The 25,312-nt window shown below is 41.6% G+C and overlaps 1 protein-coding gene across 1 annotated transcript in view; it reads right to left on the minus strand.

Moving 5' to 3' along the window:
* The window catches only part of zfhx3b (zinc finger homeobox 3b), a 169,568-nt gene extending 148,923 nt beyond the window's left edge, over positions 1-20,645 (minus strand). The window contains exon 1 of the mRNA XM_067485311.1: positions 20,579-20,645. The gene's annotated coding sequence lies outside the window, so the exon portion shown is untranslated. The remainder of the gene's footprint in view (positions 1-20,578) is intronic.
* Positions 20,646-25,312: the final 4,667 nt, after the last annotated feature.

Consider the following 25,312-nt stretch of genomic DNA (forward strand, 5'->3'; position numbering starts at 1 on the left):
AGTTTGGGATTTCAAAACAATATGTGTAAGAACAGTGGAAAGTAAGAACAGGACAGAAGGATCGCTGCTGTTCAAACACAGAAAAGGGTCTACTCTTGGGGGATGAAGCTCTGCATTTGACTAGTTTAATGAGAAATGAAAGGACATTATAGCAAAGTGAAATTAAACAGCGACGAGACTTTACTTTAATTGAATGTAGACCTGCAGGTCGACGATGATCCTTGCTGCTCTCTTCTAAACAGACACACAGATCAGGATACAATCGTTCGTGAATTCAACAATCATTATTATTATTTGTGGTGCTTTAAAGTGTTCTTTCGAATCACCCTCCATAAAAAAAAAAACTAGCAAAAACAATTAGTTATGAATCTTTCTCATAATCATCTTAAAGCTAAAACATATGCTTAAAGATATGAGTGATTGTTAGTCTGCAACTAATGTGTATTTGTGCGTGTGTGTGCGTCTGTCCCACCTGGTGTCTGTGGAGGACCCTTTATGTACATACTAAAGCATCCCTGACGCTCGTTAGATCTTGTCTCTCGGCAGCAGCTTGGCACCGTTCATATTAAATCACAATAATGGCAGATGAGCTCTCGCGCTGGAGAGACAAGCATCTATTTGAAACTGCACTTTATTACACTTTGTTCCTTTTAATCAAAAAAACTATGTGAAAAGATAACCCGGTTTTAAAAATCCCAGATAAACAGCAACGATTGCATCTTTAAATAATAAATGATCCCTGCCTCTTACAGACTGGAATATTTGAAAATAATTGAAGACAACAATGTCCTATAAGAGCACCACTCGCACTGTGCTGATTCAGAATCCTTCATAACTTCAAACATTCAGTCATAAAGTATGGATAATCCGTAAAAGAAAGGCATACGTCTGTTTACAATTTCCTTCTAATTAAGTCTACAGGATGGGGTCTACCTTTGTTAAAGTTGATGTGCGTTTGTTAGACTTCCCGAGAAAGTGTACCACTGGCAAATTAGGGGAGGAATACAAAACGAAACAAACAATAACGCTCTAATATGATCCGCAGTCAAGGAATAAATATTTCACAATCTGTCTACATTTGACATACTTTCAGTAGAGAACAAAGAATTCCCAAACAACAAATTGCCCAAATGTGGCCTTGAGACAAGAACCCTGTATGACCTGAATTAATTCATGAAATATTGTAGCGACTTCCACCTCATGATTGTCTATGTAATCTGTCCTCAATTTGTTTTGCGATACAAGGACACACTGTTACTTAATTTTTAGGAAATGTGAAATTTTGGACCAAACCAGATCACAGCGTTAACAAACAAAATGTTCCTCCAAAAATCTGAATGGTTTGGCACATTTAAAACAATGAATGGAGCAAAACACAATTCCACTGGTACCAAACTGATTAGCCTCTACACGGAGTCCAAGAGAGTCAACAGAATTTTACCGTATAGGGCTCTTGGCGAGGGTGAGCTAGTATGAAAAATCAGGTAAGCATTGTGCTGATGAAGGTGACGTTTTCCCATTTTTCCTTTCCCAGCAGTGTGCTCTGTGTCTAAGAGGGATAAGGTAGTGCTTGATGATTAATCACTGGACATAATAAAGCTTCTCACCATGAGCACACAGTCCAGCTGATTCGATGATATGATTGGGGTCGATTACAAAAAAGAAATAATCATTCCTTACAGTGCATTCATAGTACACTCTAATGATATCTTCTGATTGGACCTTGTGGAGAATATAATAAGAGCCGTCTTCAGAATAGACTCTAAGATTATTTCTTTAACTTCATGAAATTGGGCCACGGGCCTGGACGCTGCAGATTTGAGGATTAAGATAAGCTGACCTTTCACATTATGTTGCCATGTATAAAAGATGAAGTTTACAGTCCCTCATCACATTAGACCTTATCAATGGTTAGAGCCTCTGTGAAGCCCCTTTGAACACCACAATGGTTACCGTACAACAGGCCTCTACCCCCTGGTGTGGGATTTTTGTGCTTGTGTGGGTGTGGTGTGGACATGCATGCTCGCTTGTTTGCACAGGACTGAAGTACTAATACGGTGTAAAACCCTCATTTAAACCTCCTTTCACAGTCGTGTGGGACAAAAATAAACAAAAGAGCAACTTGAGACCAGTAGGTAAAATGTAACGTCTCAATTTAACAGATGTGGCCTGTTACATTAAATAGATTCAACAAATATGGATTGGTAGTCCGGCACTATCGGCATACAACGAGTGTATTATGAAACACAGCAGTGTCAGGCTCAGCCTTGCCCATGTTAACTCCTCGTGCGTTTGGGACAGGTCGCTCTGCCCTGCTAGTGAAACACCGAAGAGGAGTACAACAGAGAGCACTTCGTTTCCACAGATCTCCAAAATATCATCATCATAAGTCTGGTATTGAAACTTAACATCTAAGTATTCTATGAAAAATGAAAAAACTGTCAAACAGAAGGCAAAGTGTCACTTGTTTCAAATGCAAACCAGCATGTTTAAAACATTTTCTTGGATCAAGTGATATTATGTTGAGACTGGAGTAGTAATCCACCTGTCAGTTACAAATGATGTCACTTGTTTCAATCTCAAAACAAGTAAACTATATTTGAAACAAGTCAAACGATCTCACCCCAGTGGCAGAGCTGTTTTCTTTTGTTTGGAGGGAGGCAAAACTAAAGTGAACCAAATCACTTAATTTTACTCAATTCTGGGTGCTCATGAGCACTCTGGTGGTGGGCCGTGATGGAGAGCTATATGCTTTTACAGGCATCAGACTACTGGCCTTTGATGTGGGAAGCATTGCTTACCCCTATAACTTACAGCCCAGCTCTGCAGGGACTTATTTTTATAACCTCTATTATTTTCTATCATAAATATTCAAATCCAGATCTTAAATCCAGAGCTTAGTGAGGAGAATAGCCAAAAACAACATGCAGCTCTTCAGTTTCCCCAAGCTCTCACTCTTCTATAGAAAATCATTATGAAGATTAATACAGAAATCAAACAGAATGCTGAGACGAGACTGTAGGACCCAGTAAAAATAATGCACTCATATAAAAGACTCGGGATAGAATTTTTGGTCAAGGATCTGGGGCTTTTTTTTTTTTTTTGTTGTTCTTTATTTGTTTGAGCATTTTGACACATTCTGCATTTCCTTCTTTGGCTGTGAATTAATATTTGCAGCTTGAATATTAATCCTGATTCAGTAGTGGATTAGTTTGCTATTGTCCCCTCTGTGCTGAGCCCAAAATAAAGGCTCTGACATGGAGAGGAAATCTATACCTCTCTGCCCTGCAAACAAAGACCTCTGCACCCAGAGATAACACATGTCCCTGCAACACAGACCCCCCTACTCTACCCACATGCTGGATTCTCCATCTCCCTCTCCCCTTTCTTTCTCCCTCAACCCTCAATTCAACATTTCTCCTTCTTCCCACCACTTTATTCTTTACTGTTTCTCTCTCTCTCTCTCTCTCTCTCTCTCTCTCCCTCAGAAAAAACTTTGCCATGGTAAATTTGCAAGGCAATTGTGCCCTTAAACCGCGCCTCTTCCTCAGCTTATACCATGCATTTTCCAGAGTTTATCAAAGAATACAATGGGGTTATGCTTTCACCATTATTCTCCAGGCAAGAACAGTAATTTAAATGCACCAGTATTACTGAGGCAGGGCGCAGCCCTGCTGTCTCACTATGGAACAGAGAGAGATGAAAATGCGTTACAAAAAACGCACTGCATTACTTTGTTGACCTTTCCTGTTCTCATAGTTTACAAACAGCTGTGAAGCTCCTTCCTCTGGGCTCTTTGTACATCAGAGACTAGGACTGATGGAGGCACGCCATGCTTAAATGAAGGGCTTTTTCTAACTTGCCTCCGTTGTGGTTCACAAACACAACCTAACAAACACATTTACTTTATCTCTGCCACCAAAGCAGCTGCCAAAGTGAGTGAGGAAATATATAGTAAAACAGATAGGATGGCTTCCTTTTATATACAGTAAGTATAAATTTGAACACACAGTCTGTTCAACAACAAAAGAAAAAATCTAAATATAAGCACACATCAATACAGCCACCCCCACACACACAGACCAAGTTTAATTTTCTTATCCATGGCAAAAGTTAGTTTGTTTTCATAGTAATTGAAGCTGAGGCTGCATTGCTATTTTGATGCAACTAAACATGTAGATCACAGCTCATCTAAGACCCCTCTGTGAAACGAGGGGTAATTTGTCGTCCTCAGTGACACTAATCAGCACGTAACCGCACGTGCATAAAGTGAGATATCGGTACACAGGCAAAGAAACATACACAGACATGTTTTATCTTGGTATTGTGAAAGCAAACAGCAACAGTGAGAAGCAGCGCTTCAGATGGTGGTTTTACTGTACATGCGTGACCCGAGGCTGAATGCCAGGTGAATATCAACAGGGAACTGAGGCGAGGAGGAAGATGTAGAGGATGACGAGGACAAACATGCTGGAGGATGAAATAAACAAGAAAGAGTGGGGTATAAGGGAAGAAAAACAAAGGAAGGAAGAGAAATAGGGAACAGGAAATAAAGAAAGGAAGTAATGGAGGAGTGAAGGAAGTTACTGTTGATGTATTCACTGTATTCTCAGGATGTCCGAAAATACTGTGAAAGCCAAATAGCAAGTGGAGAGAAAGATGTGGGAGCAGACCTAGACATGGACTGGACCGACCTGCAGACCTGGTCAGACTGATGAGAACGGGCAACCACAGTGATGCCATTACATTGTTAATCAATCCAGTGGTGTCTGCGTGTCTGGGTGGGCAGCTACTCACAGTCTAGAAAGGGTTAATGGGAAATCAATGAGAGGGATGTGCTTATGAGCAGGACATGGGCAAAGGGGGACAAGGGGGAGAGACTGAAGCGAGATAGTGGGGCAGGGAGGGGGAGATTGGAACATTGTTTCCTGTGATAGCAGCAGACTTCCCAGATGTTATCTGTCATTCAAAGAAACACTCTGGTGGCCAGATGTTTAGGCTCAACGTGGTGGAGTAGCTATACATCCTACAGGGGGATCAATATAGGTCAAGTGCATGGTAATATTTATCACTACACTACATTACACACACACACACACACACACACACACACACACACACACACAAGACGTTGACACTTTGCAACACAGAGACCAGAGAAAATTATTAAGATGTGTTAAAAAAACCCACAAGAGAAAGAAATATAACTAGCATTACGATGTTTCTCATTAATATGGATCCTATGTCCAGCCTGCATCGGCAGTATCTCATTTTTATGTCCATTACGGGAAACAAAAGGGAGCGCTGATTTGGGAGGAAAGGTAAAATAAATACGGTGAAAACCAGCCAGCGTAGTTTTCTAAAGGCCTGGGGGCATTTGGGAAGGTGGGTGGGGGGTTGGAACGGGGGTACCTAGAGCAGGTCCCAGTGCAGTAAGGCTCTTTGTAGTTTGAGCAGTCTGAACTAGCCAGAGGCTTACTGCTCTAACCCCTACCACTCAGAGAGACTGTTTGGGGAAATTACACCACAGAGTAATAATTAATCAAGTAAACGCTGAATTGCTTTGATTTGGATTACATTAACATATTATCAATAATGTATTAATCAAATACAAATAAACACCTCTGCATAATAGCCTACTTAAGTAACTCCATTTTCACACTTCTTTAAGTAATGAGAAAAACCACAGCAAACTACCCTGGAAGCAGCAGAGTTTTTGCGGTTTTGAATGCAACACCTCTTGGCACTTCACTGTCTCTGTTCATCAACTCCCTTCTTCATCACTGCGTCACCCATTTCAAGTGCTTCTACCGAGAGGTGTAAAAAAAAAAACAAAAAATTATGAATTCATTTATTTATGCTTAACAGTGGCAAAATGCATCACGCAGAGTAAATAAACACACCACTGATGAAGCACTGAAAACACAATACACGTAATTTGTGCAAAGCTACTCCAGGTTTGATTCCAAAAATAGCTAAGTGGATTGAGGAAAAGAGTGAGTCACTTTTATCATTTGCAGAAGAGTCAAATCAGCTCTGCTTTTGTATTTTCACTTAAATGCATGTTCTGTTTTTCTCAGATAAGTTGTGTTGTTTAAAAGCATCCGTTCTAGCCTAACGCTTTGTTCATTGGGGGGAACTTCATGCCCAGGGATTTTCTAAACACAATTCATCAAAGTGGAACGGCAGTCTTTTTTTTTCTGCATTCCTAATCCTTTTTGCTGCAGATGAGAGATTTGCTGTTCAGACTCATTAAGATTAAAGCATTTTGCCAGAGTTATTTAAGAATGCAAAGTTCCATGTGAGACCTCTCAGAGTTCAGAACAGAAGAAAATCCTATCGACACGCTCTGTGCACTGGGGGCTGATCTTAGCCTATATTTCTATATTTGGTGTCAGTGATTGAGTGATAGCATGTGAAATGGTTTTTCCTGCTGCTGTTACAATCACTTTTCCATTCTTGCCATCAGTGGGAGGTAATGGGTGTGACTGCACTTTTTGTCTTCACTTGTAAGATTAATTTGGTTACCTGTAAACTTAAATTAAAAGTATGCTTTTTTTCACTTCTTTTACGAAGTTACCATCTGGTTTTAATCACAATTTTCGCTTCACTGGGTCTGATAACTACTGTGAGTATGAACTTGCAGACAAATTGGTTTTGTTTTTGTTCGAGGACTATACATTATGCTCATAGATCCTAAATGAGCAGTTAACTTGCTAATATTTTGCTTTCTAGTTTTATGTTGGCAGCAGACATTTTGGCTGGGGTAAAGATTTCAGCCATCTGGCTGGACAGACAATAGTTAATACTTAGCTGGAGGAGCTGGCAGTCTTTAAGCTGAAAAAAGAAACATCATTGGATCGGACGGAGTGTTAGTCTTCTGCCTAAGGATTTTTAATATTAGCTTTTTTGGCCAGGGATTCAGTAGACTTTTGGCAGCTTTAAAGCTGGAGAAAGACCCAGATCCCGTTGTTGGTAGAACACAGCTCCAGTCTCGGCACCTTTCCCAAACTTTCCAACTCCAAGTGTCGCAATCTGGTTCCATTTTACAGCTGGCCTTGAGATTGTAACAGAGCTCCTTTCTCTCCCTCCTCAACCGCATATTTAATCCCTGTGCTTATGTCAAACTTAATTACAGGACCTTGTACGAAAAAATAACAAGTGAGCCTTGTAGGGGTGGGAGAGAGGAAAGGAGAGTATTAGGGGAGGGAGAGGGAGAAAAGAACGGACGTAGTGAGAATGCTAAGAGGTGTGAGGAGAAAAAAGGGAACAACACAAAGACATTTAATCTGTAGGCTCTGTTTGCTAAATGACCAAACAAAAAGGTTTGATCTCAACTAGCACTTTTTTTTAGCTCACAGAGGAACTGGCAAAATCAACTGCTAAAAATCTATATCAAGTCTGTTGACGACTAAATCTGTAACTTACAGTGGCTATCGGTAGAAATAAACCCAAAAATTCCAAAAGCACACAGTGTGTGCCTGCCTGGCTTGAACTGTATACAAAGTTATAATGGCTAACTTAAATTTTCAAAGCAGAGAAGGTAAGAAAGTGCTCTACAGGCCCTATGCCCATATCCATAAACTTACAACCCAGCAAATTCTCCTGAACCCCCACAAACCAAAAAGAAATAATCATTAGACTAAGTCAGTCACCCAGTTTGTGTGTGTGTGTGTGTTTGCACATATAAAACTATTTACTCTGTAGAAGTGGAACAGCCGAGGAGAGAGATGTTTAGTCTGTCAGTTTAAAACTATTACCTCAATCTCTGAAAATATGAGCTGAGCCTGTCGTGCATCGACACAGAGAGACAGCACTGTGAAGAACAAACCTTTGAAAAGTCTAAATCAATTTTTGGGGGAGTAACATAACAAACGCTTCACCGCAGTGAAGAAAAGGGGATCTCTTTTTTAGCTGTTTGAAAAGCACATATTCATAGAATCTTCATAAGGCAAAACAGCATAAATACAGTATACATGAAGTCTTTTGAAAAGGGAGATGATGGGAAGGGAGAAAAGAAGAAGACACAGAGATGCTCCTCAGAGGAGCAGACAAAACAAACAGGAAGACCACCACTGCCGTACACAGACCCCCATCCTTTTTCCCTACGTCGCCCACAGTGCACACACCTAATTACCCACCCACCATTCGGGCCGGCCTGCTGGCTAAAGCCTTCCCATACTGGACTTAAGTGGCCAAGCAATGGACCAGAGGAGGGAGAGAAGTTCCCATGCCACTGGTGCTGGAACTGGCGCGCCACCCCGGGGTATTTATAGCAGACCAGCACTAAAGGGCCGGGAGAGAGGGCATGCTTGTTTTCCTTTCCATTCCCCAGGCACTTTCACCAGGCCTCACATGTGGGTGTTAAATATATACCCAAATACTGGGAGCAACATTGTGGGGGCAGAGAACAGGAGGCACTGGGCTCCTTTGGAAAGGGAGTGGGCTGGTGGTGGAGGGGGGCAGAAAGAGATGGAGATTTGAGAGAGGGAACAGGGTAAGTGAGCTGGATACAGAGTTGGGGCGTGTAGAAAGCAAGCGAGGAAGAGAGAACGAAAGAATAATTATTAGAGACTTAAGACAAAAGAACCCTAAGCATGAAGTGAAAGAAAAACTACAAAAACAACAACAACAACAACAACAACAACAACAAAAGGATGCAAAGGGAATCAAATCGTTGACATTAATGAAATCAAACTAATCCTTTGGGGACCTCAGCTTCTCTATCTGTTCCATGTTATTTCCTAACTTTTACTGGCACTCTCTCACAATCATAATAATTATGATAATTCAAGTGGCTCGGACCGTTGAAATTCTGCTTTTTAAAGCAAATCAGCATTTTCAAAATTAAACAAAATTACAGTTGCAACTGTTTTAGTTGGACAGAAAATGGTCCAAGCAGCAACAGTGACTTTAGATGTAGCTCTTTCTGGGCCCTCTGTCAGTAAATACTTAACTTAATACTTTCTGTCTTATAGGGGAGCAGATGCCACTCTATGTCAACAGCCATGAGATCAATGTGTATCAAGCACTTAGCTAAATACAAAACAAAACAGAGAGACCTGCTGGAACCAGGACGTGAAACAACAACTGCTGTATGTGCTTGATTGCGTCCATATATGATACTGGTATAAATGGGCAAGAGGGAATTAAAGAACAGCAGGACTGTTGATACTAAAGTAAGAAAAATGGGGAAATTTCTGTAGGCTTTCCAAGTGTGCAGGGGCCAAAAACAGTGAGGCAGGCTCAATGCCAGCTCCAGGACCCAGACAAGGATCAGAGGTTAGGGCTGAAGCCAGTTCATCTGCATACTCAACAGAGGAGAGCCAGGGGAAAGTCCAGACAAAACAAGGCAACACCGCAGGGAGGTAGTGGAGCCATCGCATTGTTGTGGCCTCCGTAACATCAAATGATATGTCGATCCAAGAACCAGCCTTCCCTATTTCCAGCAGCTTCCTCTACATACTCTGTGATGCATGTCTCTCCCCCCCCCCCACCTCTCTCTCTTTGCATGGGAATTCCAGAGTGACATTATTACTATGATGAAAACAGACCCTATAAATACTGAGCGCTATGATGAATATAACAGCGATTATGGGGGCAGCAATAATTAGATCAGGAAAGAAAGAAAGACTTATTGAAGTTTGCTCTGTTTTTGTGTTTGGGAATTCCTTTCAACCTTGTGTCTTAATGTATGAAGAATTACAGAGGCAGTTCTAGTGTGGTAATCATCTAGGTTTCTAGAAGGGCCTCTTGGGGCCACCTCAGTGATCCTCTCTCCTGTTCAGCTCTCTGTTCTGTCTCACGTCTCTGTAAAAGCCACCCTGCTGTCTGCTCTTTTAATGATGGTTTGGCCAACAAACAATTAATAGGCAGCCCCACAGATGTCAAGTAAAATGAAATAGCTGGAACTATGGAATGCTCCCAAACGGGGCCATCCAGAAACTCCTGCCATCTCTCAGTCCAGTTTTGCTCATCGGGTTTTACAATCGTCAGCAGCTCTGTAACCCACCCAGGTCCAACTTAGGTCTTTATAGCCGTAAGACTACAGCTTTAACAGCACCCTGACCTGAGGCCATGTCAAAATCCCAACTGCTCATCCGCCATCCCACTAGCTGATTGCATCAGAAAGATTCCACAGCCATGGCCTCTGTTTTTTCATACTTGTGGGAAAATAGCAGTTCATGTTTCCTTGGATGCTTCACACATTCCTCACCCTGTCTTCACATTGCAGGACCCCAGAGACTGGGTAGGGCCAAAGCCACTCAAGAGGAGGCGCTTGGCAAATAAGAGGTGTGGCTAAATAAAAATGGAAGGCAATTTTTTTTTATTGTTTATTTAGGAGTGAGTTGCTAGGCAATGTGAACTCAGAAAGGCACTAATTACATTTCCCTGAGTTTGATGAGTATAACAGAACTTGGACAGAAACTTTCCAGCTCATTTAACTTCTCAGAACACAGCTGGGAATTATAGATAACAGAACATCTGGAAGTCACAAAAATACTTCTCTAGCGTCTAATCCAAACTAATTCAAATGTCACCACATCCTGCAATGAACGCCATCCCAAAGCTAACTCAGTGACAGATACAATATTTCACATTTCTTTGCAAAACAGCATAGCCATGTCCGAACGGCATACCGGTTACTCTGGCAAATACTCACGCATCTTTTGCTCAAATTTCGACAGTTAAGGCCATGGAAAAGTACCCTTAATCCCTACAGGCCATACACAAATGTCTACACATAAATTTGCACTGTGGATTTTGTGCTTCGTATATGAGTATTTCCTTTATTTTCCAACATATATGAGACATCTTCCACCAGATGTATGTGAAACCATACATGTAAGTAGAGTCATGTAATGTAGTTGCAACACACACACACACGCCAACTTGGACACATTCAAATGTGGTCTCATCCCAAATTCCTGACCTCAATATTTCAAGACAAAGGTAGTTAGTCTTGATTTATGCATGCTTCAGCTTAGGATGAAGAGAGCAGGACACAGTAGCAAAGCAATTAATTTTGATGCTGAAAACATTATTAATGGTAATGTTTAAAAGATCAAAGCCCTGGCTGACAGAGACACAGCATTTTAACTCTGACAAGATGGAACAGATGAGCTCACTTGAGTTAGTCAAGGTGAGGCGCCGGAAAAAATGCGATTGATTTTCATTGAGATTTCGCGGTGAAGCTATGGTGTAGAGCAGGTTAGACCCATGTGCCTAGTGTCGGTGGCATGGTTAAACCCGCCACCACATGCACAGCATATTTGCTATCTATTGTAATCTGCAATGCAAAAATGCCACATGCTTTAGATTCCAACACTTTCCCATTAAAAGTGGCCAGCATGGGACAATGTGGAGGAGCCAGCAGACCACTGAATTCAATCATTTTAGCATCCAGCTTGCTCATGTGATGCAGGGGACACACCATCAGTTAGAATGTATGAATCTTAAGTTCATAATGAGCGAGTGGGCCAGTGAAGAACCCCCTCCTCTTTCTGTGTGGACTCCACACTGTAGCTTTGGGCAGAGGGATAATGCTTCTCTTACTCCCACATATTCATTTACCCCCCACCATCGCACCAATTGAACCAGGGAGTCTGGGGGGAGCCACATTGATATTCACTACACATCTCCATCCCCCAGTCACAACCATCCCCACTGGAAACATTATTTCATTACATATATTATGCATTCCGCATAAGGGAGTTGGTGAATGTGCAGTGTGCAGATGTGTGTGTGGGTGCGGGCGAGCCTAGATGTTTCCTCCTATGTATACATGGTTGTGACAAGCCTGTTGTAAAAAGAGTTTTAAAGAGGGTCTAAAAAGATATAATGCCTCAGGGGTCCGGTGTTAATGGTACTTGGTTTACTTTGCGAAAGTGAAGACAAAATATTTATTTCATACTGTTTTGTGTCAACATTATAAAAGTGATTTTACAATTTTTACAATGTAGAGGGAAAAAAGTTTCCTGTAGATTGTGCATGAATTTCCTCATCTCATTTGAGTATCTGCTTCCTCATGTGAATGTGTACTGTCTCATAAAGAGAAGGGGAAAAAGCGATGCACAGAGGGGAAAACAGATGAAAGAGACCAGCAAGAGACGAAGATAGAGACAGACAGACGGACCTTTCATGCGACCCACTGGTCTTTGGGCCCCAGTCCAGATGTCCCCAGAGCAGTTTTTATTTGTTAATATCTTATTTTAAAAGCCCTATTAAAAGTGCCTGCCACCTTTCCCTTTCGTCTTTAACTGGCACAACACAAGACACTCTTGTCTGATCCGAACTGGAATCAATTTGGAAGAGAAACCATTTCACCTCTGATTAAGCACTGCTCTGTCTCTGCTGTGGCATGCTGACCTTTCCAGAGGTCTGTCTTGTGCTGCTAGGAGGGACCAGCCAGATGATGTGCTGGGCTAATTAGACTGATTGACGTCAGCAGGCAGGGCCTCAGAGTGGCTTGTATTTGAACCCTTGGCCATTTGTCAGGACTCACAACTGTATCTCTGTCAGAGGCCGTTAGAAGCCCGATTTTATTTTTATCTACTGAATACACAATCTCTCTTTGCAAATACGTCATCATGCATTTTTCTTTCATTTGTTTTCACTCTAATAAAGTTTTTCTTCATTTCCAACTTTTAAAGGGCAGTCATAATCCTAAATTTGCCGGTTGTCCTTATCGTACAGCACATCTGGTCTGGACTTTTTTCTTCTTTTTTTCCCCCCCACACTCTTTGGACTTTATACTTGTGCATATTTAAACACGATCTCAAATATGGTTTAAAAATAATATCCTTTTTTTGCACAAATGTGTGCATTAGCATCACTCATTTACTGATTAGCCACAACATCAATACCTCCTTGTAGCTTTATTGTTGTGGTGGACGTCAGCCAGCAGAAGAAAAAATAAATGCTGACCATGATCGACAGGTGTCAGAACACACAGTGCCTCCGAGCTGCTGTGCATGGGACTGCATACCTGCAGACTGCTCAGAGTGCCCTCACTGACCCCTGTTCACCACAACATTAAAACTACCAAGTGGAATTAATGCTGTGGCTGATCGGTGCACATGTGTCACGCTCAAGGCAGTCGGCCATTCTGTCCATGTGATCTGAGTAATCATCGCCTCCAATCTCTGCTTTTCTCATCAATTTCCTCATCTCTCACCCACTTTTATGAACACTAGCCATCGAGCTGTAGTTATAGAAATGTTGTGCGGGTCCAACATCTTTGTATCATAGGCTTGTGTAACATGTGAAACATTTAAATCTCAAAAGCTATAAAATGTTGTGAACCCAGAATGCTTTGAGGAGGGAGTTCAGAAGGAAGGAGTCCACCAGAGATCAGCCCTCAGTCCAAATTCCAAGTGCTTTGCTGTATACACCCAGAGAAGTGTTGCCTAAAGAGAGGCCTGGAAGAGAGAAACCTCACCTCCAGTTCAAGCGGATTCCTCTGCCCTTTCATTTGCTCTCGTTTGGCTGCAGGGGGAACGTGCTCCACTCTGACCTGGGGGCACTCATCCAATCAGCTCGCTATCTGCTGCAAGGGCTTCCATAATAGTGACATTTTTCCACCTCGTCAATAAAGTGGTGAAAGCCACCCTCCACCCGCTACTTGACCATTTAACTTCTTCCTGAAAAGGCCCTTTCTTTTTGTCTGTCTCTGTGTCTGGCTGAAATCAATAAAAGCAGAGCCAGGAAAGAGGCCAATCCAGCGGCTGCATTAACTGGTGGTCTCAACTGCTTTACAAAGAGGATGGCTGGCAGAGAAAAGGATACATGAGAGCTGGCAGCTTGCGTCTTCCTTATCCGTTGAGCAGCAGGACAAACCGGCCTTTTGTATAAACACTAAGCAGCCATAACATTAATGCTTCTGGGTATTAATGTGGTGAAGGACAGGGGTCATCATGTGAAAAATTGATCGACAGGTGTCAGGACACACAGTGTGGCTGACTGGTTTACTTCATGTTGTCATGCAATAAGGAAAGGAGGTTGCGAGATGCTGAATAAAAGAAAACAGATCTAAACATGACACACACACACACACACACATCTGTGTATCCTAAAAGCTGTGAAATGGAGGAAAAACCTACAAACCTCTATGTATGCACAGGAACTGAAAGGTGACAATCATATGCAACAAAACTGACATATACATTCATAGATGTAAACTCTCCAGTCTCTAATGATCATTGCTTGCCATGACTCATTTAGCAGCTGCATTCACACATCACCACGTGTCTGCAGTGATTGACATAATGGCATCAGAGTGAGAACAAAATGTCTTCCAATAAAGGAGCAGGAGGGAGAAAATGAGAGAGATGGGTTACACATATGCCCGTGCTGAAACGAGTGCAGTGCTTTGTTTGGTTATGCTGTCTGAGCTGAAATTGATTTCTGTGAGAAGCATGCACCAAAGAGCCCCTGCATTCAGATGAAATAAATAACGCACTCTCTTAGAGATAGTAGGGTGTGTGGAAGAAGGAACAGAAGGTGAAAAATGGGATAGGGGATGAAGGAAGAAACAAAGATGGATGAAGTAAAAAAGAATTTACAAAGGAAAAAAGAAGAGATAAAAACAGAGGGAAATGGCTAAAGGTGAAAGTACTGAATGTCATGTCTTCGGTCTAGTCGAGCGCCGAAGAGAGACAGCCTGCAAGACATCTGGAGTAGTGGAGGATAACAGCCACACACCACTCTCCAACCACAGACAACATGATGAGGGATTAAACTTCATTACAACATGTTATGGTAATGAATGGGCTGTGGCCAGTTCTGGATGTGTTAGAGTAATTACCACTCTTCAGTGTTAGTGTGACTGACACTTCCTGGATGTGTTTGTCGAGCCATGCGTCTGTCTGTCAGTGCATGTTTATACGTATGCATGTGAGCTCATCATATTCCGGGGACCACTAAGAAAATCCAGGAGCTCTTTTCCATCATGTGCCAGGCAGAAGCAACTGCTGCAGCTAATTAAAAGAGTGTAAAACTTAGGCAGCGACTGTCATATGTATCATCTCCCATAATTAGCTTGACACTGTTATTTAACGGGAGAGGGGAGAGGGGATAGGGCAGGCCCAGACTTTGCGGTTTGAGACAGAGTCTGGGCATCTGGGTGTAGGGTAGGTGCCAGCAAGGGAGGGGGACAGACAAAGCCACACACCCCCAAAGGGGTGAGGTTGACTGTAGGTCATAGAGGCTGCCTGGCCTTATGGCTGACAGATGTTAGTCTGATCCGACAAGAGTTGTGATTCTGGAAAAAGTTACACCACACTCCTTTCACATTGCAATTATCTTCTCTGTGTACAGAAACATCTCATACATCATCACTCAACAAGACATGAGCAAAAACCACTTCTTGGATTACAGAGTCTTTGATACACCATACAACTTTAATCAACTTTCTAGCTACATGGCACTAAAATGCTACAATGTTTGAGTTAATTGGCCTGTCAGTAGCATTCCCCAGTGGCACAACAGTATGTTTTTACTGTAGAGAGAGCACAGCTGCTAATGTTGCTAATGATCCCCACAATGAAATAACAAAGACTGGAACAGAGTCCTTTCATATACAGTAAGTTTCAAAGTGTGAGTGTCTGGAGGGAGGCAAGGACGACAGCCACAGGAATGTCCTGTCCCCAGACGGTTCCCTGTTTTCTCATGACAGTACAACAGGGACATGCTGTGGATAGGTGTTCTTCTGCATATTCCCAGGCAATGATTTTCCCTAAATTTGCACATGCTGGGCTCCACAGCATGTGCGTGTGATGTCTGTTTATGTGTGTGTCTGTATATATGTCTGTGTGTGTGCATAAAATGCACACGTCTCTGAAGTGACACGTTTCTCGCACTGGGCATGTGGACATATGGGCAATACCAGGGCGGCACTAAAGAAAATGAGTGTTTTCTTGCAAAGAGAGGGGAGCTAGGGGAAATAAAATGACAGTGGATCATTAGACTGGAGCTGCCTGCAGCTCGCTAATTTATGCAAATTAATTTCTTGGCTGATGTGAAAGGAGAGGGAGAGGGTACCACTGCTTGGGCAGCTTTAAGCATCGAGCGGTGAAATGGTTAAACTGCTGTACTCTGCTTTGGTGGTCTGGAAAGTTTAGCTGCGTAAGCCAGGGAGGGCTGTGGTATACCAAGCAACAATGACAAAAGAAATGCACACTATGCCAGCCCTCTTCCTGGCAAGGCAGGCGGACACACAGCCAATCAGGTCCATGCCTGCTCCCTCGTAGGCGAATGGCATGGCATGCTGGCCCTTTCGTCGCCCCGCCTCCCCTCCCCGCTGCACCGCAGCTGCCCAGAATGATTTTATAAACATTTTGCCAGTGGATCAATACCTGTATTGATCAACCATTGTGAGAGTGATCCGTCTAAAACCCAGAGCAGCCTAGAGCTCAGAGATGGGAGGAGCGAAAGAGAGAGGCTGCAGAGAGGAAGGAGAAAGAGAGAGAGTCTGCAGCCACAGTGAAAGGGAGAAGAGGTACAAGGGAAGAGAAGGGAATCTGAGAGAAAAGCAGTCGCAGAGCTGAAGGCAGGTGAGGAAGCAGGTTTCGGACAATGCCAATAGGCCAGTGAGACTGGGGAGAAGACTATGGTAATTGCTCTCTCATTAAGGAAGGGAGGGGGTAGGGCGACTAATGACTACTGCATTAAGTAAGTATGCGGGTAAGTGACAGATTGAGACATAGTGCAAAGCAAGGTGTATGTTTGCACGAAAGGGGGTGGGGGGGGTGGGGGGGATTCCCTCACCTGTGATTGGTTCTACCTGTACTAGTTTGGCCTGCTATGTAGCACTTTCAGGTACATTGTTGCATGTGCATAAGTGTGCATGACTGCATGAGAATCAAAGGGACTGAGTAAGAAAGGGAGGCAGAAGATGCAGCTCATGGATGGTGTGCACTGAAAAAAGTAATGATACAGCTTTATTAATACTCACTGTATTGTGACAGTTTAGTTGTTGAATTTCTTTCTTTCTTTTTTTTGTCTAGAAAAACCTCCCTATGAACCGAAGTGGCAAAAATGTCATAGAACACCAGTTCGCCTGGGCGCCAGCACGGGACAGAAGGCCTAACACATACAGCACCAGGATCCTGGGTTCAGCTGTTATTTCAAATCTGAAAACTGGAGAAAACCAAAGACCTAGGCATGGGGTGGGCGGCATCCTGGATATAACCACCCTCAGAGGAAGGAACAGGAACGTTAATAATCAAGGCAAGGTTGATTGTATAATGAACAATGATCTGTAACAACGAAAATTGCTGCAAGAAGGTGAACAAACTGCAGCAAAAAACACACTGTTGCTGCTCTGAGCTGATGTGGATATAATTAGATTTGGGACTTTTTTTTCTAGCATACTGACCATTCAATGGATTGGATTAAATTTTCATTTTATTTTAAATGTTTTTGAAACTATTACTGGATGGACCACTGGCTGGACCCTTTACAATCACCGTGAACATTTAATTTTAAGCCCTTAGCGGTGCTGCATGGGAGGAGGAGTCAGAAGGCTTTTGGGATCATCCTTCAATACCAAAAGAAAAAAGTTTCCATTGATTGATTTTAAATGTGATTTTCCTGTGCATAACTGTGGATTTGAAGGATTGATAAATCCCTCTGAAACCAGTGGGGATTTCCCTAATGCTCATGAAATCACTTTTCCCTAAAGCTCTGGTGTGGAAACACTAAGGGGAAAAGGCCTAAACTCTACAGTTTACACATCTATGAACATGCTGTTCAATAAAAAGAATGAACAATCTACTAAGGATGCGAAGTATGGATTTGAAGTATGTTTAATGTTTTTTTATGGTAATAAACCCTAAAAACATTAAACATCACAGTTCAATGCACAATGCAAATATCTGTGGCAGTACTCATCCTTGGCTGTGTTCCAGCTCCACACTGCAACTTCCATTTTATAATTAGACAAAATTCAAGGAATCATTTTTAAACATGCAATAACGTTAAGTTTGTATTAGTTAGTTGCGTTTTCCTTTTTGCACATTATTGATTATGTATGTTCAGTATGAATACTAGCTGAAGCACAATGAACCCTACAATGAAATGTGCTATATAATAAAATGTAGCTTTTTCCAAAGTCACATGACTACACTTAAGCACTAAACCTCATATGAATGATTATATACTGTGGAAGTGGGACACAGCTCTCAAATTAGTACATGTTAGTAACTGTACTGTATTTTAGTGTACTTAGTACTTGTAGTGCAGGTACAGTACAAGTGATGATGTTCAAAAGAGAAAGAAAAATAAACACAATACAAAGTCTGCTTGAATCCAAATTGATCAGTGTACACAACACACAGATTATGTGTTCAGTGCAGCAACAGCAAACATCAATTTTTCTCATTACCATTGCCACGTAAACTACATAGAATATATCATTTGCAGAAGGCTCTGTTTGGATCAAGGGTTAAAAATGGTCGCACAGACAAGAGACAAACACGAGAAACTGTCACAACCATGTCATGTGGATAACTGCTATGTGCAACGTTATAAAGCAAACACAAACTATTACATGCAGTGGTAGTACGTACAGTAATAGGGAAACTTTGTGTAGCAAACCTTTAGCAGCTAACAGCTCTGTGTTACACAACAGAGGCGACTGCACTGTTGGGGGCACACTGACAAAAATACTGCTGAGTTACTAGTAGTCTAGCTGCAGTGACAGAACACGTGTTGGACACCAGAACACTGCATAGTTTGACAGGATTTTAAAACTCTGGAACGTCATCATGGCAGCAACTATTTTTTCTTTCGTCACAATGACCACTAGTTAACTATAGAGTTCATGTTGCAAAGACATCTACAACATGCTTCATTTGCCCATGTAGTGCCTTGCTGATGATGCTGCATTGTGGAAAGAGTTGAGGAGATTCAGCTTATCATCCCTGTGTTCTTATGTCAGTAGCCTCACAACGCTGCCATCCTGGGTCCATTCAAATGAAAGAGAGGAGTGTGTTTGTTCACAGAGGGTTGAAGTTGATTAGAAAGTATTCGAAAGTCAGATAAAACACTGTGCTAACAATAAAAAGATAAGTTATTAAAATTTCTATTGGCAAAATGATTTCACTATAATAGGGCACTGATAAGAAAATCAAGGGCCTCATAAATAATAGTATGAAATGGTCTGTGGCCTAAATCAGTTTGTGCAATAAATATCGCTGAGATGAAGCCTTGCAAAATTAAAGCTAAAGGTTCACGTTGCAAAATAGTGTAGAGGGTAAATATGAGTACCAGTCTTCTCAGCCACTGTCTCATTTGTATTTGGTAAGTTATAATGACAAGTATATTTGAGTTTGATATTTATTTATGGATACAAAATTTCTACATAGGACAGCATCAACAAGAGAAATTCACCCACTTTACGAGCAGCTCGGTTCAACAATGTTTTCATTTTTGTGTTGGAGTTTTTGCATATTTATACATAAATATTTATACATAAATAGGCCCATTATTTTTGCTCACTGGATAATAAAAGGCTGCATCATTTGATCACATTTCCAGTGGCTTGCACTCATATTGGTACCTTCCTGTTGTCTATATCAGCTTAATTTCAGTGAGATAAGCACCTTTTCTTGCTATCACCTTAGCTAAAGATTTAATACATGTGCTATCAAAGCGGCACTGAGACAGTGAATCATTTCCTTGTTTTCCTTTCATCCTTTTTGTTTGATTCCTACTCTCAAAAAACAAACCCTTGGATGAGTGCCAAACAATAAATTAGGATCTTCATTAGACACATCAAATCTAAATTAGTATTCAATTAACAGGCCAGTCAACCTGAACTAATCAACCAATTAGGCTGTGTGTGTTCAAAGAAAAGCTAACAAAAGCGCACAAGTCCCCTGGGAAAGCAATAACACACTGCGGAAGAGTGACAGTGCAAATGAGAAGCTGCTGGTATAGGATGGAAAGGGAGGACCAGGAAGTGGTGGAGAGGAAACGTATCACTGTCATTGTTGGGAAAGTGATGCTCTTATTGAAAACAAAACTGAATGAGAGATAAATGATAAAGAAAAGAAAAAAAGGGAAACAATAGGATGTTTGTGTGCAAAAAGGAAGGTGTTTAATGGGTACACAGTTTTCAGGTCGCCAATATTTTTATGCTAATGGACTTCGACTGAAATTAAGACATATTGTTCCTCTGATTATACCTACTATATTGCGTTAAGGCGTCAGGTGGCATTGTAGCAAACTAAATAAAATATCTGCGTACCGGGAAATAAACTGTTCCCAACTTTAAATCAAACTTAGTTCCTTTGTGTGATTATAGCATTGAGTAAAGCATTTCTTGGTCACGATACGTCAAGATATGAAACAAAATGTACCACTTCTTCAGTCCAGATCAGACAGGGTGGTGTCTAGTAACTGCACTGACTGAATTTAGTCTGAATGAAGTCTAGTTGGAAGCAGTGAGATAAAGTTTGACTTGTGATTTAAATTATTCTCACAAAGTACAATGAATTGTCAGTGCTGTGGCACTGTGAAAGGCTTTATGATGCCCCATCCAAAGCGGCAGATAGGATGTCTGTGTTGATCATACCTTCGGGCCACAGCAGATCTAGTAGGGAGCACAGGCAGTAGAAACGTCTTCTTCACACACACAGCAGAATGCAACCTATGAGGCAAGCGAACACAAACACATTCACACATACTGTACATACAGTGCACAGCGTAAAGCCATCGGATCACAACATATTAGTAAATATGAACATTTCAAGAAAAAAGAAAGTCGCAATAATTTTTTAAAAACTGTGACCAAGACACACTGAGCAGGACATTTCTACTCCTTCCATCCCTCACATCTGAAGGTCTAAGGTCGGATGGTCCTGGAGTCCAGGCCAAAGGGGGCTGCAGATTGGCAAACACTATTATTGTACAAGTAAATGTCCGAACAACCCAGTTTAATTGTGCCATTACTCATTCATGGTTATTAATGCAGTGATGTATGATGGCTCTACACACAGACTGAGCTTGTCTGCGCCTGTCATGCGTGGCTTATGCTGTGCTGATGAGGGCTGCAGGGAGCGTGTTAGGGACTGGGTGGTGGATGTGGTGGGTGTGGGCATATGGCATACGTTGTGACAGTGCCAAGTGGTGTGTGACTTTAACATGAAGGCAGAGGGGGTAAGGGAGTTGACTGACGCTGCTGGTGTCTTCTGCTGGCCCAGTGCCAGGGCCCCCGTTCCCCAGTGCCCCAGCCCCTCGCTACCACAGAGCCTCTGGGCAAGTACCACCGTTATTGTTTTCACTGCCAAGCAATTAGCAGCACTTAAGATTTATTTAGTCATGCTCTAATGTGTGGTAATTAGCTTGGGGCCCAAACAAGCCCCTTCATCCCATCACCTTGTCGCTCACATCAGCAGGACACAGTGAGGGAATGTGAGGGAGGAAGTAGGAGATACAGAGGGTGGGATTGTTGAGGGAGGTGGAGCAGAGTTAGAAGGATTACAAGAGCCCCAGCCCAGCTCTGTGGATCAGCACTTTTTAAGAGATCTTCAGGGGCCTGTTGGCTGAACGCATAGCAGGAGGAAAGGGCAAATACAGCCCAGTTACAATTTTATAGAATGCTTTGTGGAAAAACACCCCTGACACACACCTCGGCCTGGCAGCTCAGTTTGTCACATAGCCCATGGGGCTCCACCGGCCTATCGCATGACCATTGTAATGACCTTAAAGGGCCGTCTCCTCAACAAGCTCAGGCCACTCCCACTGGCTGGACTGCTCTTTGGGAAATGGAGTTTGGGTCACTGCATAATGTGTGATGCACTTGGCCCTCGGGCTGGAATAGAAACACACGCACAAACACAATGTAGAAACCAGGCCAAAAAGATTGTGCAAAAGCTGCCAAGCAGGGCAAAACAACACAAAAGAAAAAAGGCCAGACAAATGCTTGTTTGTCTACTACTTTTGGGAATTTACATAATATAATTCAATTTAATGTGAGAGTTATGTAATAAATTTGCTTTAGGTTTCAGGGGCACCTCTGTTAGGAGAGAGAGTTTGTGTCATTTAAGTTTTGCTCATTTATGATTTGTGGTCTATAAAGGTTTTAGCAATGTGCAGGAGATACTGGACTATACGCTGTGTGGACTCTGTGTGGCCCTATGGTAAATGTCACATGTGTCAGTTATAATTTGGTCTTCCATACATTCATATACCAGTGAGTGGTGATCTTCTAACCATTTTGGTCCAAAAATAAATTAAATATTCAATGAACAGCACTGCACTTTCACAGAGTGTTGGAGGAAAAAAATTAAAGGTTCAGCATAGGTTCATCCACTCCACTTTAGTAACATCCTCCACATCTCTATTGAAGCACATACAGAATAAAGCGCAACTGCACTTTCTGAATAATGATAAATGTAGGCTTGAGAATTGAGGAGAATCAATGCATGGCGTGTTATATTTTCTTTTTAAAGCACTACAATGCAAAGTGTCACTGCGGCAGCTCACTGAAAACATGTGAGCAGATGAAGGTCAAAGACAGGTTCAACTGCATATGCGCATGTTACACATTTGCATAAACAAAACCCATCAATCTTTGCAAGTTGGAAAGGGTGGGGGAAATTTGAATCGCTAAATATTAAAAACTGCATGCGGAAAACTACAGCTTGTGCCTTTGATCATAAAAAAACGACACAAAACTGCTGATGCAAGACATCAGAGTAGACATTTTTGTGTTTAGTGTCTGGTAGATGCACTCTAATCATTGTAGAATTGGGCCTCCTCATGGAACTATCACCTAAAATTGCTATGCAGTCTAGAAGGGTGGTGCTATAAATGAAATATCACTTTCCATTTTATCTCCCGGGGCAGCACGATGCTCCGAACCAATCAGAACCTCACAAGCCAACCCTTGACCTTTTTCATCTCAATATGACTACCATTATCTTGCAGAAAATTAGACGCATCTCGCTATTGTTCAGTAGCGACAGGGGGTGGAGGTTATTTAAAGATAAATGCTCTAGTGTTCAAGATCCCTGCGACAATCCCACACCACAACAGAGCAGAGGAGAAACATGTCTGCTGAAGCTGCGTGACTGCATGAGTGCACATGCGCACACGTGTGTAAAGGGGTTCGTGTTGATTGTTTGGTGCTGATGTAGCTGTGTGTTTGTCTAGTAAACCTGCCTGTCGTTGTTGGGCAAGCAGGTTTCAGTGAATGCTTTTGTATTATTATGCGAGCACTAAAATGAACAGCTCTAATGCACAATTCACAGCGCAAATTTTGAAAGGAAACCTAGATGATTACACAGCCTTGATTTCAGTGGTCTCCATAGGAAACTGGATCACTGCTGGCTGTCTTATAAACACGAGTAGTGAGAGGGATAATATCCTCCTGGTAACAAAGCCATTAGGTGACGAATGTGAAGAGGACTGATGTAGGACTGAAATGACATGACAACGTGATGCTGTGGGTGTGAAAACTAGCTGAGCATCCGTTAGTCTTTTTTGTACACTCTCCCACAGAGGTAGAGACCCACACAAACATTTTTTAGGCACAATTCTGGATTTAAGAAGTAATTTAACCTCTCTCATCTCCCCGTTAATTTAATAATGATATATTTAAAAACTACAACCTAAGAAGCTTTAATATTTCAAATTATATTTATGGACAGAGGTTACAGTGATCTTTTACAAATGAATCATGTTTCAGTGTAGCTGTATTTAAGGAAACAGTATCTGGAATACAAACCTTTCCAGTGAGCATGTGACTGGTTAAAAAAAAGAAAAAGAAAATAAATAATGTACCCAAACTTTAATATACAGAGTAAGAAAAATAACTGTTTGTGGGAAAGGAACTAGGTAAAAACTCATTCCAGTACAGTCAGAAATAAGCTTTCAGGAGTAAGAATTTTTGTATTTGTCTCATTTTGAATTCCCTGTATCCACACAACATTTTACTGCTGTGTCATTTTGGCTGGGAGGAGAGAGTTGGTAGTTATTAGAATTTCCTTAGAAAGTCTATTTGCTGCGCCCTTGAATAATTCTGGTATAGTATTAGTCCACAGATGTTCCTTTCAGATAGTAATTTTTTATAAATATAATGTATTTTGTAAGGAGATGTACAACAACCCGAGAAGTCCAGTCTTGGTCTTTTCCGTTCTGTTGCTAATATGTAGCTTGTTAGATTGAGGCACATCGCTGCCAGAAATAACTCTCCTTATACTCTTTTAGATGTCTTGATGTATAAGTTCGGTATAATTAGACGTTCATTTGGGATAACTATATTTAAAATTGTAAATAAAATGCACACAGGATAATTACACTTCATAAACTTCAAACTTGAATCGATTTCTTTTGTATTATTATGCCAGTATGCCTTTTTTCATCTTTCATTAATTAATTACTTACTGTTTAAATATGAGTATAAAATCTTCACATTAGTTTAATTAAAATCATGACCATCTCATACACTCTGTTGCTGCCACCTTATCCCTGTTTGCAATCAAAACGGGAAGTACTACAACGGCTACAGAGTATCTTCTATCTTTCTCTTGGCTTCCCTAAAAAGTAGAAAATAACCAGAAAAAACACCAATGTTCTGCAACAAAAACCATAGCCAATTTATAACAATTTTTACTGCTCGTCAAAAGCTTACTTATTTCAGCTTTTTTCTTTTTAGCTACAGCCAAATGCGGAATAACCAATGTGTTAAACTTGCACTATAAGGGGCAAGAGTGAAACTGACCGCGGATTTTTAGCAGTTGTGCAGAAGGACTTGGAAATGCTTCTCCGAATGTCATAAAACAGCAGGAAATGTGCAGTTCTATCCAACATATGTCAATGGCACAATATGCTTCCCTAAATAAATGAATATATTCATATTTTTGTTCTTTCTTCACTTCTAACATTAGTTATTATCTATTATGATGCATGCATAATGTTACAGAGGGTCACACGATAGTTCTGCTTTAAATGTTATATTTCCATTATTGGTTCATTCTCTCCATTTCCTGTTCATTGTGTGCAAGCAAACTCCATTGTCTGTGGGTAGATTCTGCTCGGCCCTCAGAGGGGCCATCCCCAGGGAGCACTGCATCTTTTATTAATCAGGGGCGCTGCGCCACAGCCCCGCTTATCTAATTTAACCGCCCGCCTTATATACAACTATGTTGGGCTTGGTGGAAAGAAGGGACAAGGGTGTGGGGGTGCAGTTGGGTGTATAAAGGATGGGGGTTGGGGTACTCTACCTTAGGTTTTTCATATTGTGGGTGATGCAAGGGGGACTGTGAGGGAGTGGTGGAGACAGGGGGGGGGTAGTGACTTATCA

This window comes from Channa argus, chromosome 2, assembly GCF_033026475.1.
Source record: "Channa argus isolate prfri chromosome 2, Channa argus male v1.0, whole genome shotgun sequence".
Lineage (NCBI taxonomy): Eukaryota > Metazoa > Chordata > Actinopteri > Anabantiformes > Channidae > Channa > Channa argus.